General features: G+C 40.7%; 1 protein-coding gene and 1 long non-coding RNA gene across 8 annotated transcripts in view; one reads left to right on the top strand and one right to left on the bottom strand.

Moving 5' to 3' along the window:
- FAM110B (family with sequence similarity 110 member B) overlaps positions 1–14108 on the top strand; it is a 124408-nt gene that overhangs the window by 48235 nt on the left and 62065 nt on the right. The window contains exon 1 of one of the 7 annotated variants that reach the window (XM_084864307.1): positions 315–333. The exons of 5 other annotated variants lie outside the window; for them this stretch is intronic. The gene's annotated coding sequence lies outside the window, so the exon portion shown is untranslated. Of the gene's footprint in view, positions 1–314; positions 334–8452; positions 8563–14108 lie in introns of those variants that run through there. One more of the 7 variants, XM_084864310.1, reaches the window with a different exon arrangement.
- On the bottom strand, positions 3038–14099 carry LOC311611825. Its single transcript, XR_014793152.1, has 3 exons — positions 13879–14099; positions 3791–4027; positions 3038–3348 (listed from the first exon to the last, which is right to left on the bottom strand). It is a non-coding gene; the product is annotated as an uncharacterized lncRNA (long non-coding RNA).

Genomic DNA, 14108 nt, shown 5'->3' with positions numbered 1-14108 from the left:
AACGCAGTTGAAATACAAACACAGCCTTTATAATTATTCAAAGAGTGCAGGAATTTTGAGGGCACCCTATATGTGCACTCACATAACCATCTCTTAAAGATAAAAGCTTTCCATCCCTCCAGCAAATTCTCTTTTGCCACTTTCTAGCCACTTCCCCGTTTTACACCCCAGAAGAAATCATTGTTCTGATTTTTATCACCATAAAGTAGTTTTGTCTGTTTTTAACTTTAGTCCAGTGGACTGTGCCATAGTGACTATGCTTTGTGCTTTTTCCTTTTATTTAGTATCATGTCGTTGAGATTCATCGTTAGTCTCAGTAGCTCCTTCCTATTGGTGAGTAGCATCCCATGTGTGCATACACCTCAGTTTGCTTACCTGTTCTTCTGTTAATGGATGTTTGGCTTCTTTCCAGGTGGGGAGTGGGATAAAGTCACTATAAACATTGTCAAACAAGTCTTTTGGGGGACATAAGTTTTCCTTTACCTTGGGTGGAATTGCTAGGTCATGGGTAAATGTTTGACTGACTTCAGACTTTCCCATGCGTGGTGTGTGAGAATTCCAGTTGTTCTACAGCCTTGCCAACATTTGGTATTGTCTTTATTTTTTTAGTGATTTGAGTGACTATGGAATAGTGTCATCTTGTGGTTTTAATTACTATTTCCTCATGACTAATGACATGAAGTGCCTTTTCTATTTTTATAGGTATATATATATATATATATATATATATATATATATATATATATATATATCTTCTTTTGTGAAATGTCCATGTTTTTGCCCTTTTTATAATAGTTTGTTCATCTTTTTTTATATTGATTTGTAGTTCTTTATTTTTTCTGGCTAAAAGACCTTTTTCCAGATGTATGTATTGGGTCTAGTTTCTTTAGTTTAGTCTTAACAATGTCATTTGTTGAGCAGAAGTTTTAAATACTTTTAGAGGACAGTTTGCCATTTTGTTTTTACGGTTAGTCTATTTTGTGATTCTGGGAAATTTATACCTCCTACAAAATTGCAAAATTCTCCTTTGTGTTTTTCTAGCTTTATAGTTTAAAGTTTTACCGTTTAGGTCTACGACCCGCCTCAGGTTGATATTTTTGGTGTGAAATAGTGGTCACGGTTTACTGTTTTTTCCCCCAATGGCTATCCAATTGTCCCATCATTATTTGTTGAGCATACTTTTCATTCTCCATTAAATTGTCTGAGTCCCTTTGTCAAAAATTAGTTGTGTGTTTCTGAGCTCTCTCTTCTGCTTCGCTGACCTGTTTATTCTTATTCACACCACTGTGATGGAATTTCACTTGTCTTCATGAAAGAGCCTCCCTCCTTGTGTGGGTGGAGGACACTCTCTTCCCACTGCGAGCACGGAGGAGCCGCCATCCAGGTTCCCTGCAGTGGCTCACATTTCCACAGAGCATGAAACATCGCTAATACACGTCTCTGACATGGAATTTTGCAAGTGAAATGAGGAATGTCTTGCATTTGGGTGACTTCAGTGTGTTCAGATCTACAAAGTTTGGTGCAATTCATGTCATTTCACTCCAATTTAGGTCTAGGAATAATGCTGAAAAGGAAAATGTCATTTCACTGCAATTTAGGTCCCAGAATAATGCTGAAAAGAACTATGTCATTTCACTGCAATTGAGGGCCCGGAATAAGGCTGAAAAGAAGTATGTCTGAAGGCATGATTGAGCACACACTAAGAGCAGCCCCGAAATAGTAAGTCCAAAAGGATAAGTTAACCAAAATTCCGCTTAATTTCACACAACAGAGACCAACCGACGTTTAATAGAAATGCTTTCGTATTGCTTCTTCTTGGCTGCCAGTGGGGTTTTTGTTTCCCCTGCAAAATACTCTCTCCCAAATGGTACACAACACACAGCGTATCTGGGGAGGACAGACATTAAGTTATTTTGTAAAAAGATAAAACAAAGGCATAGAAACAATTCTGTCCATTGCTGAAAACAAGGGAATTTTTAGAACAGTCGTAATTACAAGTCAAGAAAATGTTTCCTTCACTGTCCTTCCTCCATTGGCATGTCCCAGGCAGGGGTCTTGAGACAAGAAGCTTGTGCCCATCTATGCCAGGCCCTGCCTCTCTCACCTGGAGCATCTCAGGGAGTTGGAGGGTTAATTCTCACCAACTTGACCACCCATCACTGCCAATGGAGATCAAGGCCTGTGTCTTTCTATTTATTTCACAGAGAAGGCAGGGCCCACTCCTATGTGTGCATGAGCTGTGCCCATTGTAGACAAAATGTAATTAAGACTTACCCCTCCTACACCACCCTGTCCTGTGCTCAAGATAAAGGAACACCAGGTATCATCTTTTTAAGGCCTGACATTGACTCATATCCCATATTCAAATTGTGTTTTTGTTCTTGTTTAAGAGCAAAATGTGAAAATTGTGTTTACCCTTGGTTGGAAGGGTAACTGTAAAAGCTTCTTTAGTCTATAAAAGAGGCAAATGCCATCAAGAAACCAGGTGGGCAGTTTCTCTTGCTGCCCTCTGGACTCCTGTCGGGTACCTTACGCTATTTATTCCCATTTGAGGACATTCCTTCAATATTAATTCAAAAGGCTTCTATATAATTTAGTGCACAACCACTTACGTGAGCTTGACTCAGACTGTATGATAAAAAGCATTCGTCATGTGCTATTCCACGTAAGAGGAATTTCAGTCTCCTCTTCATTAGAGGACCTGCCTGCAGTGGAATTAAAATAGCTTCTCCCTGAATGGGAGCATTGACTTGGCAAAGATAGGAGCAGTCATTCAGGAGGAATGTAATCGAACACTTGAAATTTAAATTCCTTTGTAATCTGACTTTGAAAACAAAGTAAAAGAGAAAACCAAGAAAGTTTCCTTTAAGGTGAACTCATGTCCTTCAGATCACTCCCACTTTCAGGGCTAATAACATACACAAGATAAAAGTAATACGTAATGAAGCTAATCTTTGCCATGAGCGTTTTCCCCCTGAAACTCTGATACTTAACTGCTTAGAAAAGGTGCCCTACATAGAGAGTACCCACCTCTGCAGAAACGTCTTTCAAACGTCCGATTTACAAACTGGGCCAGGAACGTTTGGAGGAATAGCTTTTTTCTTTATTGTGTCCATAAAGCATAAACTGTTAAGCCAAGAAACTACCTTCAATAAGTGACACAGATTTTCTCCTTTATTTAGAAACGATTCAGATGTTCAGATTTACAAAGGATTCTTTCCCTTCTGATAGCTTCTTTCTCGTTCTTGAAGGACGCTTCCTTTTTCTGTGAAAGTCGGTGAGTGGTACATGTTTCCAGGAGGATAGCACTTGTTAAACAAAAGAAGGTCCCATGATTGTCGTCACTGCCTTAAATGGGGTTACATAATGAAAAAAAAAACAACACATTTCTTTGTTGTAAAAGAAAACAGGGGAAAGGATCTCTCTATCTACAGGGAATCAACTACAGAACAGTAGTCACCATTTACGAAAAACAACAGTCAAAAAAGAAAGGGTGTGTGTATGTAATTATTTTCAGTAGGAAAAAAAATCTTGGCTTTACACTCAACTATATAAGGTGGACTTGAGCAGAATTCACTTCAAGGCAAATTTCTGTTAACAATTCATTTGCCTATTAATTTCTATTGTGGAACTTTAAAATTGATCCCTAGATATATCATAAAATTACCTTTAAAATCTACACACAGAAATGGAAATATCTTTCTGACAAAACCATCCAATCGTTATCTATTAATGACACGAAACTATCATTAAAGGTTTTTTAAACTGTGAAAGTAAAAATAGAGCTCACATAGGCAGACGTGGCGAAAGATGATGGCTTTACTTAATTTCAACTCGATTCCCTCTATCGCAGTAACAATCCATAAAGCTTCAGAAACTTGCCAAGGTTCCAGTCAATTTTGAATCCTGCTAATGTTTCTAATTTCGTAGCCAAAGAAATTATTTTCCATTTTCTCCATCATTGAAACTCCCTGGCTTCTTTCCAGGCATTTAAACCTGGCCATATCTTCCACGTGTACAAGAATGCCTTGAGATAAAAGGAGAAAATTACCCAAATAACTATGGGAAAGAATATCTGAGCCGTACTTAGCAGGACGCACTTGCCCCAGTGCCAACAGAGGCTTGCTCTAATGTTTAAGAATAATCAGCAAATAGACCGATAATCCAGATTCCCACCCTAATGGTTTGATTTATGGCCGGGAACGATTACTACATCAGCGTCGCGTTTGCTGATGGTGCACATACTAGCACACACAAAGCCAAGCTGTACCATGTAGACTGACTGTAGGACAGATCCCATGACCAGGGCATGTCAGGCAGCCTGAACCTCCAAGCCAGAGACTTTAGAGGGGCTACTCATGAAAAACTTACCACCCAAAGTTTTCCCCATGGGTGGGGAAAATACAGAGTTTTAACAAGCAGTTTATGTTCAATGTGAAGAGAAAAATTAAACAATTCAGACAAGCCAACAATGCAGAGACAAGAACTATTCACCTTGTGGCCTTGCCCCTAAATATTTTCTCCACATGTATACACAGAGATGTATGTATATGTACACAGACAGATCATGTAAACAGCAATGGCATCATACATTGATTTATGACTTCCACTTACTAGTCAGCTACATTTCCATTTAATAAATATTCTTTCATGATATGTAACATCACTTTTGAAGAACTGCACAACATAACATTACCTTTTATGTATACGGCATCGTTTATGTAATCATGTTGGCTGTTGTGTTTTTGCTCTAGAAAGTATGCTATGATAAGTACATGGCTTCCATATTTTTTGCGTATATCCTCTACTATTTGGAATTAATATTTGTATTAATTAATTGTAATTAATTAATAAAAATTCCTTAGGATATTTTCCCAAAGCAAATGGCCAGGGTTAAAGGTCTACAAAATCTGTAAGATTTTCAAGAACATTTTGCAAATTACCCCAGCAAGGAAGTTGTGCTTGTTTAAGTCTCAGAATTTCTGGATGTTATTAACAAACTCTTTACCAGTATAACATGTCCCATCTGGGTTGTGCTCAGGGCATGATGGTTGTGTTTATACTATATAATTTCTTTTTCTGGGTCAGAAAAAGGTCAGGAAAGGGGATCGTTTTTCTAATAGCATGAATATCACTTGGCCGGGATGTTTTAATTTTGTCATCAGCCAAGCAGGAAGAACTTAGATAATGTCTGCAAAATGTTGGGCACTCCCTAAATGCTTTCTTTATATAGTAAATAATTTCTTTGTCCTCATGCTACAGATGAGAAAATTCAAGCGAAGAGATGTTAAGTAATGTACCCAAAGTTAGCAGCTGGAAAGTAGCTAGATTAGGATAAAATATAAAGGGGTAGAAGATGAGAAGGTATTGTTCTAGCAACATTAATTTCTTCCAAGGACTATCATTCAGGATATAACCTTGGAAGTTTCTGTATGACCTATTTTCAAGACATTGAAAGCGTCAGAAAGGTCCAAGTTGAATTTCATAACAAATCATGTTCTTGTAGTTGCATATTTGTTTAGATAAAAGTCTAATCTTTCAAAGTTTGTAACCTTAAAACGCAGTGATGAATGTTCATGCCATGCATACTTGTAGTTCTTCCATGAAGCTTTTGCTTAAAATAACAGCATGCATTACTCATGGGAGATTATACTGATGTTGGACAACAGTGTAGAGATCCACTCAAGAACCAGTGCTGATGAGATACAGAACTTCTGAAGTTATAGAAAATTTACTTAGTACCTGAAATCTGAAGGCATTACACTTTGGGAGACAAAACTGAAATTTAGGACATCCGTACACTTATTCTAATTCGAAGCTTTGTAGAAATGATTCGATCAGATGGTTAGTAGAAAGAGGGTCTCGTCCTGGGTCCTTTTCATAGTAGAGAGATTATTGATGAGGTAAATAGGCTCACATCCTAGAAGATTCCTATCAGTGTCTGAAAAAACATGGTATGATTTGAGAACAGAAGGGAAGCTAATAAGTTCAGAACTACTTCTGCAACCTAATTCATAGATCATATTAATCATTATATCTAATTATTATTATACCTAGTGATTATTAGGTTATTATATCTACAATGAGTGGCCAGATTATTATGATCTCTGAATGTATAATAATCTGGCCACTCAGTGTGTGTGTGTGTGTGTGTGTGTGTGTGTGTGTATTAGAGGCCTGGTGCATGAATTCGTGCATGGGTAGGGTCCAGCCACCCTGGCCAGGGGGAGGGGACATGGGCAGTTGGCTGGTCTGTCTGCTGGTTGAGGGGACAATTTGCATATTAGCCTTTTATTATATAGGATATACACTGAGTGGCCAGATTATTATGCGTTCAGAGAGCATAATAAAATGGCCACTGAGTATAATTATTACATTATCATAGATAAAATTATTTAATAATAACACAATTAGTATGCCCAAGGAGTAAGTAATTTTTTTTATTTGAAGATGTTAAAGATAGCTTTTCTTAGCAACATTAACTTTCTTTTTATTCCTCACCTGATGATGTGTTTTACTGGTTTTAGAGAGAGGGAAAAGGAAAGAGAGAGAAACGTTGATGTATGAAATATCGAATGGTTGCCTTGTATACGCACCCCCACTGGGAATTTTACCCACAACCTAGGTATGTGGTCTGACTGGGAATCAAACCTGAGACCACTCCGTAGATGGGACAATGCCCCAACCCACTGAGCCAGAGCTGCAGTATTAATTTTCCCAAGGACTATCATTCAGGATATAACCTTGCAGAGCAGAAACATTAGTGTACAACTGCCAGGATGCCCGTTCATTGGGACATGTGTGTTCTGATACCCATAGGTACTTGCACTTGTATGAAATGCCGATGTGCATCCTACCTCATCAGCTCATGAATGAACCTGTGTTTGACTTATAGATCCGTATACATGTAAATGAAGGGAAGGTGGCAGTTTTTATTTCTAGAGAATGTAAAAGTTATTTTATTATGCAATGCTTAAATTTGTGTGCAGTGAGAAATTTTAAAAATTCCCTGTAATTGATTATTTGACTTTGTAATTAAGAAACAGTAACTTAGATAAAAATGAGCTGCTCTAGAAGGCAGGTGAATAAAAAAGATGCTTTCCTAAGAAGAATGTGTTTGTGAACTACCCTGTTTCCCCGAAAATAAGACAGTGTCTTATATTAATTTTTGCTCCCAAAGATGACTAGATTTTATTTTCAGGGAATGTCTTATTTTTCCATGCGCTAGGTCTTATTTTTGGAGGATGTTTTATTTTCGGGGAAACACAGTAGAACCCTGAAATGAGACTGTAACCATCATACTGAAGACTTTTCTTAATGCATAAAAATTTTAAAACTTGCCAAAACCGGTTTGGCTTAGTGGCAGAGCGTTGGTCTGCAGACTGAAAGGTCCCAGGTTCAATTCCGGTCAAGGGCATGTACATTGGTTGCAGGCACATCCCCAGTGGGGGGTGTGCAAGAGGCAGCTGGTCGATGTTTCTCTCTCATCGACGTTTCTAGCTCTCTATCTCTCTCCCTTCTTCTCTGTAAAAAAATCAATAAAATATATTTAAAAAAAATTTTTTTTAAACTTTTTGTGTTACCCTAACCCTTTAGTTTTCTCAACTTTGTGGGGAAATGCCTTTTTTTGCAGGACTACCACATTCCAGCTCTCTTCTCAATTGTGTCCACCTGCACAAAAGCCCCTGTGGGTTTTTCTTAATTGTGGAACGTAGCAGTTACCATTGCTTTAGCAGGCAGGAGAGCGTGTATGCTTCTTATAAAAAACAAAAACAAAAACACTAGGGGCCTAGTGTATGAATTCGTGCACAGGTGGGGGTCCCTCGGTCTCACAGGCAATCAGGGCCAATTGGGGGGAGGGAGCATGGGAGGTTGGCTGGGGGAGTGCACTGATAACCACGGGCAGCTCCTGTATTGAACATCTGCCCCTTGGTGGTCAGTGTGTCATAGCTACTGGGCGGTAGTCTGGTCGTAATGGTCACTTAGTCTTTTATATATATAGACTAGCTCAGTATGAGCAGGGGTCATGTTTTTTAAGAGGACAGGGGTTGGCTGGGTAGTTTTAGGACATGAGGAGGTCCGGGGGCTGGGCAGACCTATGTGGCCTGCTACCTCTATATGCACGTGGTACTTGTGCCCTCTGGGATCGGGTGCTGTGTGTTAGGAGGTCTGAAAGGTATGAAACATAGCAGGTATAAATTTTGTTTGTATAAATCTTTTTTAGGGTTAGTGCCATACCTAAGAAAATCTTTTTTTTTTCTCTTCTATCATGTGACTTCTTGCTTCTATATCTAAGAATGCAGTTATATCCTTGGCAAGAGAGGCTGAGCTCACATAGACCTCACTGGTTTATTATAGAGGCTACAGCGGGAAAGTGGCCAAGGAAAAGGGACCTCGGAAGACAATCCAGCTAAGCACTGTGGTCAAGTACCAGTGACATGCTGTCCAGCTGTGCAAGGCTGGGTGGGTCCTGGGAAGCCCCCCCTGACCAGCGTGTGTGAGCTGCAGCTAGATCGTCAGCCTACACATGGATACAATGTGTGAAGTGGTCAGATAGACAAGGTAGCCAGAGCTTCTGTTCTTAATTTTGTAGTAATTGTGTGAACCCCATCCCACATGGTTCAGGGTTCAGAATCTGGAGAAAGGCAGCACACAAATGACAGAGATGAGATAATAAATAATAATTTGGAAATTGGAGGCCAGGCGGAGAATCCAACTCTAGTGGAAGAACTTCGCTGATGCCCAGGTCTTGCCAACCTTTTATTCAATTTTGGATACACAATATTACCCTTAGGCAGGAAATTCTGATAACAGACAGACTGTCTTAAAGGGCAATAAATATTAGTAAAGATTTACTCTGAGACTATTTGGTCAGGAAATTGGCTTGAGCCACCATTTACTCAACTAAACAATCGGTGCATAGCTCTGGCCCTTGCCTGGGCTCAAGGTTCACCAGCGTTCCGGCTCCGTTCCGGGCTCCTTGTTTACACTCCTCTGATAATGAAGACAATGGGTAGCTTCCAACAAGCAACAGCTCCCCTCGAATTCAAAACTCCTTAGTTATCTCATTGTTCTACCCTTCCATTGCCCTTCACCAGTACTATAAAATGCGAATCACTAGAAGGGAAAAAAGGCTTTGAGGAGACACTGAACAATGCCCAACTAGATGGTAAACTGCACCCCACAGAGAGGATTCATGCAGTCTATGTATGTATGTAGCCTGCTAAGACACTTGTCCAAACATATGCATCTTTCTCAGCGGGAGGCTTCACAGAGGGCTGACTGCACAGCATACAAAGGAACTTCCGAGGCCCCATTCAGGCAGGAGTGTCACTTCATGGTAAGCAAGTCTGATGCTAAGACTCTGAAAAGAGGGAGGAGCCGAGGACCATGCATGCCCCTTGGAGCCGCTGGAGTAATCTCCAGCAGCCTGACTCAGTTTTTCTCAGCCCAGCCACCTTATAACTGCATTGAGTACCCCAGATGCCACATTCTTTAAAAAAGCTGATGTGTGGGCACCAGTTACCCATTTGTTTGCCCAGCAATTGTCCTACAGTTCCTGGTAGCCAGAGGAGACTTTCACAGCTTGGACCCTTGTTCTTTTTCCTCGTAGTGGGGGTGGGCGGTGTGCTAGAGCCCCTCACGTAGGCTTGGGGGAGCCGCTTGCTAGCACGTCTGCCCAGTTCCACCAGCAGTGAGTTCGTGTTGGTGGCCTGAGATGCCACCGTGGAAATGCTACTGACAGGCTGTTTATTGCATTACTCATTGGCCCATCACTCTATACGGGGGCCACCCAGGACTGCTGGCCCCCTCCCCCACTCCTGGCAGCACTGAGGCATAGACCTGAGCTGGGAGCTCCGCAGCAAATGGGAGAAATGTCAGCCCTGGTGGCCCAGCTTGTGATCGGGCCTCCCCACGCCCAGGTCCCTGTTCCTCAGAGCAGAAACCACTGCCCTGGGCCCCTTCCAGCGAGATGGAGTTTCACAAACAACTGAACTTGAGACACTTCTGTTCAGAATATTCTGACCTGTCTAAAGATGTGTGGGAGCCACGAGTCATTTCATTTGCAAGGGGAGAAAGCCGAAGGTTCTGTTGGAACTTCTCAATACACAGGCCCTCCTCTCCTCCTTCTCCCAGGCTAGAGAATCCCAAAGACCGTGAAGAAAGAAACCCCGTCAGTGAGGTCAATCATTTCTCTGGTGACCGCCTGCTCCTACTTGCCCAGTGTAGCACACGTGACATGTACACGCTTTTCTTCTTTGTGCGATGAAGGGTTCTGACTTGGAAGATCATGGGAACCTATTCCTAGAAAGCACTTGGGGAATGAGTCAGCCATCAGATTTCCAGAGGGCTTTGCCTGGCGTTTTTCCTCCTCTTGTGGGAGCTGTTCCCAGCTGTTTGCTCTCCGTCCTGGGCTCCTGGGTCTTGGGCTCTCCAGGACCTTGCCTTTCACGCACGCTCCAGCCAGAAGCCTCCTTCAGTCATAGACCACACCCCTCCCCCCCATGCCCACTAAAGTGCTCTCACAGCAGCCTGCACGTCCCAGCAGTTTCCCCACCAGAACCACTCAGCTGTTAATGAGTCACTTCATGTTTATCTTCCCAATGAGAATGGACGGTCCAGTGGGAATCAGAATACGGTCTCCTTGCCTTCAGTGTCCCCAACGTCCAGCACCGTCCTTGCACATAGTAGGTGCCTGAAGCTATTGAGTCCATGAATACTTTTTTTCAGATTCAAGGGAGAGTTGATTGAAATTCAAAGATAAAAGTGCTATTCCTGAGATTTTTAAAAAAATATAGAGAGCTAGCTAGTCGAATGGTAGTAAGAAAGCTTACCAACAAGCTAATACTCAATTTCAGACGAATATTTAGTAAATATGCCGAAAGATAAGACCTAAGAAAAGATAGTGGCCTTTTCTTAGGATGCATCTGCTTAATGTCTTATACTAAACAGGCCTGAGACAAATGAAACAGCTTTTTAAAACAGTGCCCTGTTTTGAGCTCGCAGTCTGTTAAATGAAGAGGAAGGCAGAGCTGTTGGCTGTTTCCGAAATAAATGCCTAGAAGTGTTACCAGTCTGTATCCTGGCAGCCACCAGGGAGCTGTGCCTTAGGCCAAATCATGGGAGCCAATTCCTCCTGGAGTTGGAGCTCCGGATGATGGTGACTGCACTTTGGTAGTTCCGTGGATGTTGCTTGGAGGTGGCAGTTTCTTTAAGAGGCATGTCTCCATCTTGTTTTGCAAGTTCGTGTTTATGTCTGCATTGGTACACCATTTTTCACTCCTGAATTTATGGACCGTGGGTTTCTTTGCTGTCTTCCCCTTAAAGTTTATGAGCCATACCATTCCTTTCTCTGGTTTATTTCCCAAACAGTCTATGGTATACAAAGATTGAAAAATGCCTCTGAGTCAGTCTTCCTTTTCCATGGCTACTAATTAATCCCTGGGAATATTTGGTTTCTTAGAGCAGGACGTAAGGCTGTGGAGAATGTTAGCATTTTGTAAAGGTTTTCAAGTAAAAAAAATCAAAGCGAAACAAGAGTAGAGAAATGAGAAGTTGGCATATTATCACTGGATTGGAGCTTGAGTGGTAGAACATACCAATTTCTGGGAATTATGGAAATTTAAAAAAATTTTAATCATCACCCACTTTAAATAATTATAAAAGCAATGTTTATTAAAATACATTTCATTTTCAAAATTGAGCTATAGCTGTTAAAGTCTGTATACATTTTTGGGGGACACCCTGTGTTTTTATTGAGAGAGAGAGAGAGAGAGAGAGAGAGAGAGAGAGAGAGAGAGAGAGAAACATCAATATGAGAGAGAAACATCTATTGGTCATCTCCTGTACATGCCCAGACCAGGAGTTGAACCCTCAGCCTTTTGGTATATGGGACAACTCTCCAACCTATTGAGCCACTGAGTCAGGGCTGGAAAATAAGTTTAACAATTTAACAGATTTGATTAATATCACCCCAGGACTATTAAATTTGTAGAATGTAGTTATGAGAAAGGGAGAACTAATAAATATATAGGCTGCAGGGACAAAAGTTGCATTTGTCTGGCTAACTTCTCTCTTCTTTTCCCATAATTTTTTTTATTTTAAATTTAATCAAACACCTCATTACAAACTTTCCTTGGTTTATATTTCATAGAAAACACTTTTCAAATATATAATATCATTTCATCTATATTGCAAGTCATTAGTGAAATATAATTATAAGCTCTTACTTTTCTGAATATTCCTTTTAAGACTGCTTCATATAGAATTAAGTGAACCTAGAGAGTGTTACTTAGCCAAAAAGAAGTTGGAGAGCCGGGACCGGTTTAGCTCAATGGATAGAGCGTCAGCTTGGGGACTGAAGGGACCCGGGTTCGATTCCGGTCAAGGGCATGTACCTTGGTTGCGGGCATATCCCCAGTAGGGGGTGTGCAAGAGGCAACTGATCGATGACTCTATCTCATCGATGTTTCTAGCTCTCTATCTCTCTCCCTTCCTCTCTGTACAAAATCAATAAAATATATTTAAAAAAAAAAAAAAAAAAGAAGTTGGAGAAATAATTTTGGTTATCACAGTGAATCCCCATAATGGCTCTGTACCATTAATCAAGCCTGCCGCCAGCTTGTCACTATGAATTACTTCTAAATGGTGTTTCTGACAAAACTGTACAACAGAGAAGTGTTTAGACACTTCTTTTTTTTGAGTTGTGTGTTCCTGGGAAAGAAGGTAGACAATACGATGTAGTGAAAAGGTTGCTGCTATTAATAACAGCTTAATTTAGAACTCACTCTGTGCCAGGCCTTGTCCGAATCCTCAATATCAGTCCTGCAAGATGCCTTCCATTATTGCCTCTGAGACCCAGAGGCACCCAGTCACTAGTCCCAAGTCACACAAGTAGGAAGTGGCTGGTCCAGAATGTAGACACAGGTGGTATGGCTGTTAGAATGTATGCTCTTCACCCAGGCTTCAAACTGCCTCTCACAGGATCTGGCTCCTAGACCTAATTTTACCATTAAATTGTGCAGTGGGAAAACTTTTCTGTTATTGAAAATATGTGCTGTAAATATGATATGGAAGGGCTTGGGAAAACTCAAAGAGGTCAAGGAGCATACAAGCAAGAAGTACACAGATCATTTCCTGAAGAGATAAATGTTAACATACACAGTGTGGTCGTGTAAACTTTTCAATGTGACCCCAACATATTATTAGACTGACTATATCATCAAGTGCTGTTTGATTATTAGAAATCATAGAAGTTAACAGATTTACTTTGAAAATTGGATGTTCATTTTGTTTTTCTTGGTATAAGTTCCACTCCACTTTATTCTCCGAACAGATTCAAAATAAGATACCTTATTTGATAGCTGGTCATCATTTTAGGCTTAATCTAGGCAAAGTATTTAATACTTTATTGAAGATCATCCAAAAACTCCACAATAATTTTAACTCCATAATCATTTTACCTGGATTCAAGAGTAGGCAAATTTCTTTTAAAAGAAATTTACAGTGATTTCTGGTATCCTTTCCATCTCTTGTAGCTCTAAATTATTATTGATTACTCTTCTCAGGAGTATGATTTTTGGCACCTTGATGAGCACTTTTCCACTGTGCATGGAAATTACATGGGATTTCAAAGTCTATTGGAGACTCATTAGCACTTTAGGACAAATAAGTGGCACATTGCTAATCAGGGTAAATAAAGTAAGACTCAGATTTTACAGCACCAGCACTAAGACCTTCGCGGCATTGATTTTGCCATTTATCCTCCGTGCCGGAATCTGCAGTGCAAGTCAGCTGGACTGGACGTGAGGGGTATAACCCCTCTTTGTTTTCTCTGGATTGGAAGAAAAGCAAGAATGCGCTTTAAAAATCACTTACAGTTTACAAGGTGGCACATTCATCCTCCGCATGACAGGAAATCAAGACGCTGTTGTCTTTGGGGCTTAATTTATTAAAATTTAATTTGCTCGTGGTGCTTTGCTCCAGTAGCCCTTGTGCTAGCAAACTCGCTATAATTAGATTAGCAGCCTGCTAAACGCTGGTGACAGCCTGCGCCTCAGAGAGCATGTGCTGGATTCCGCCCGAGCCTCTGCTCATTGGCTGCGAGC

The sequence above is a fragment of the Pipistrellus hanaki genome (assembly GCF_964339955.1).
Source record: "Pipistrellus hanaki genome assembly, chromosome: 17".
NCBI lineage: Eukaryota > Metazoa > Chordata > Mammalia > Chiroptera > Vespertilionidae > Pipistrellus > Pipistrellus hanaki.
The sequence above is the reverse complement of the archived record's forward strand: the minus strand, read 5'-3'. Positions and strand labels throughout refer to the sequence as shown.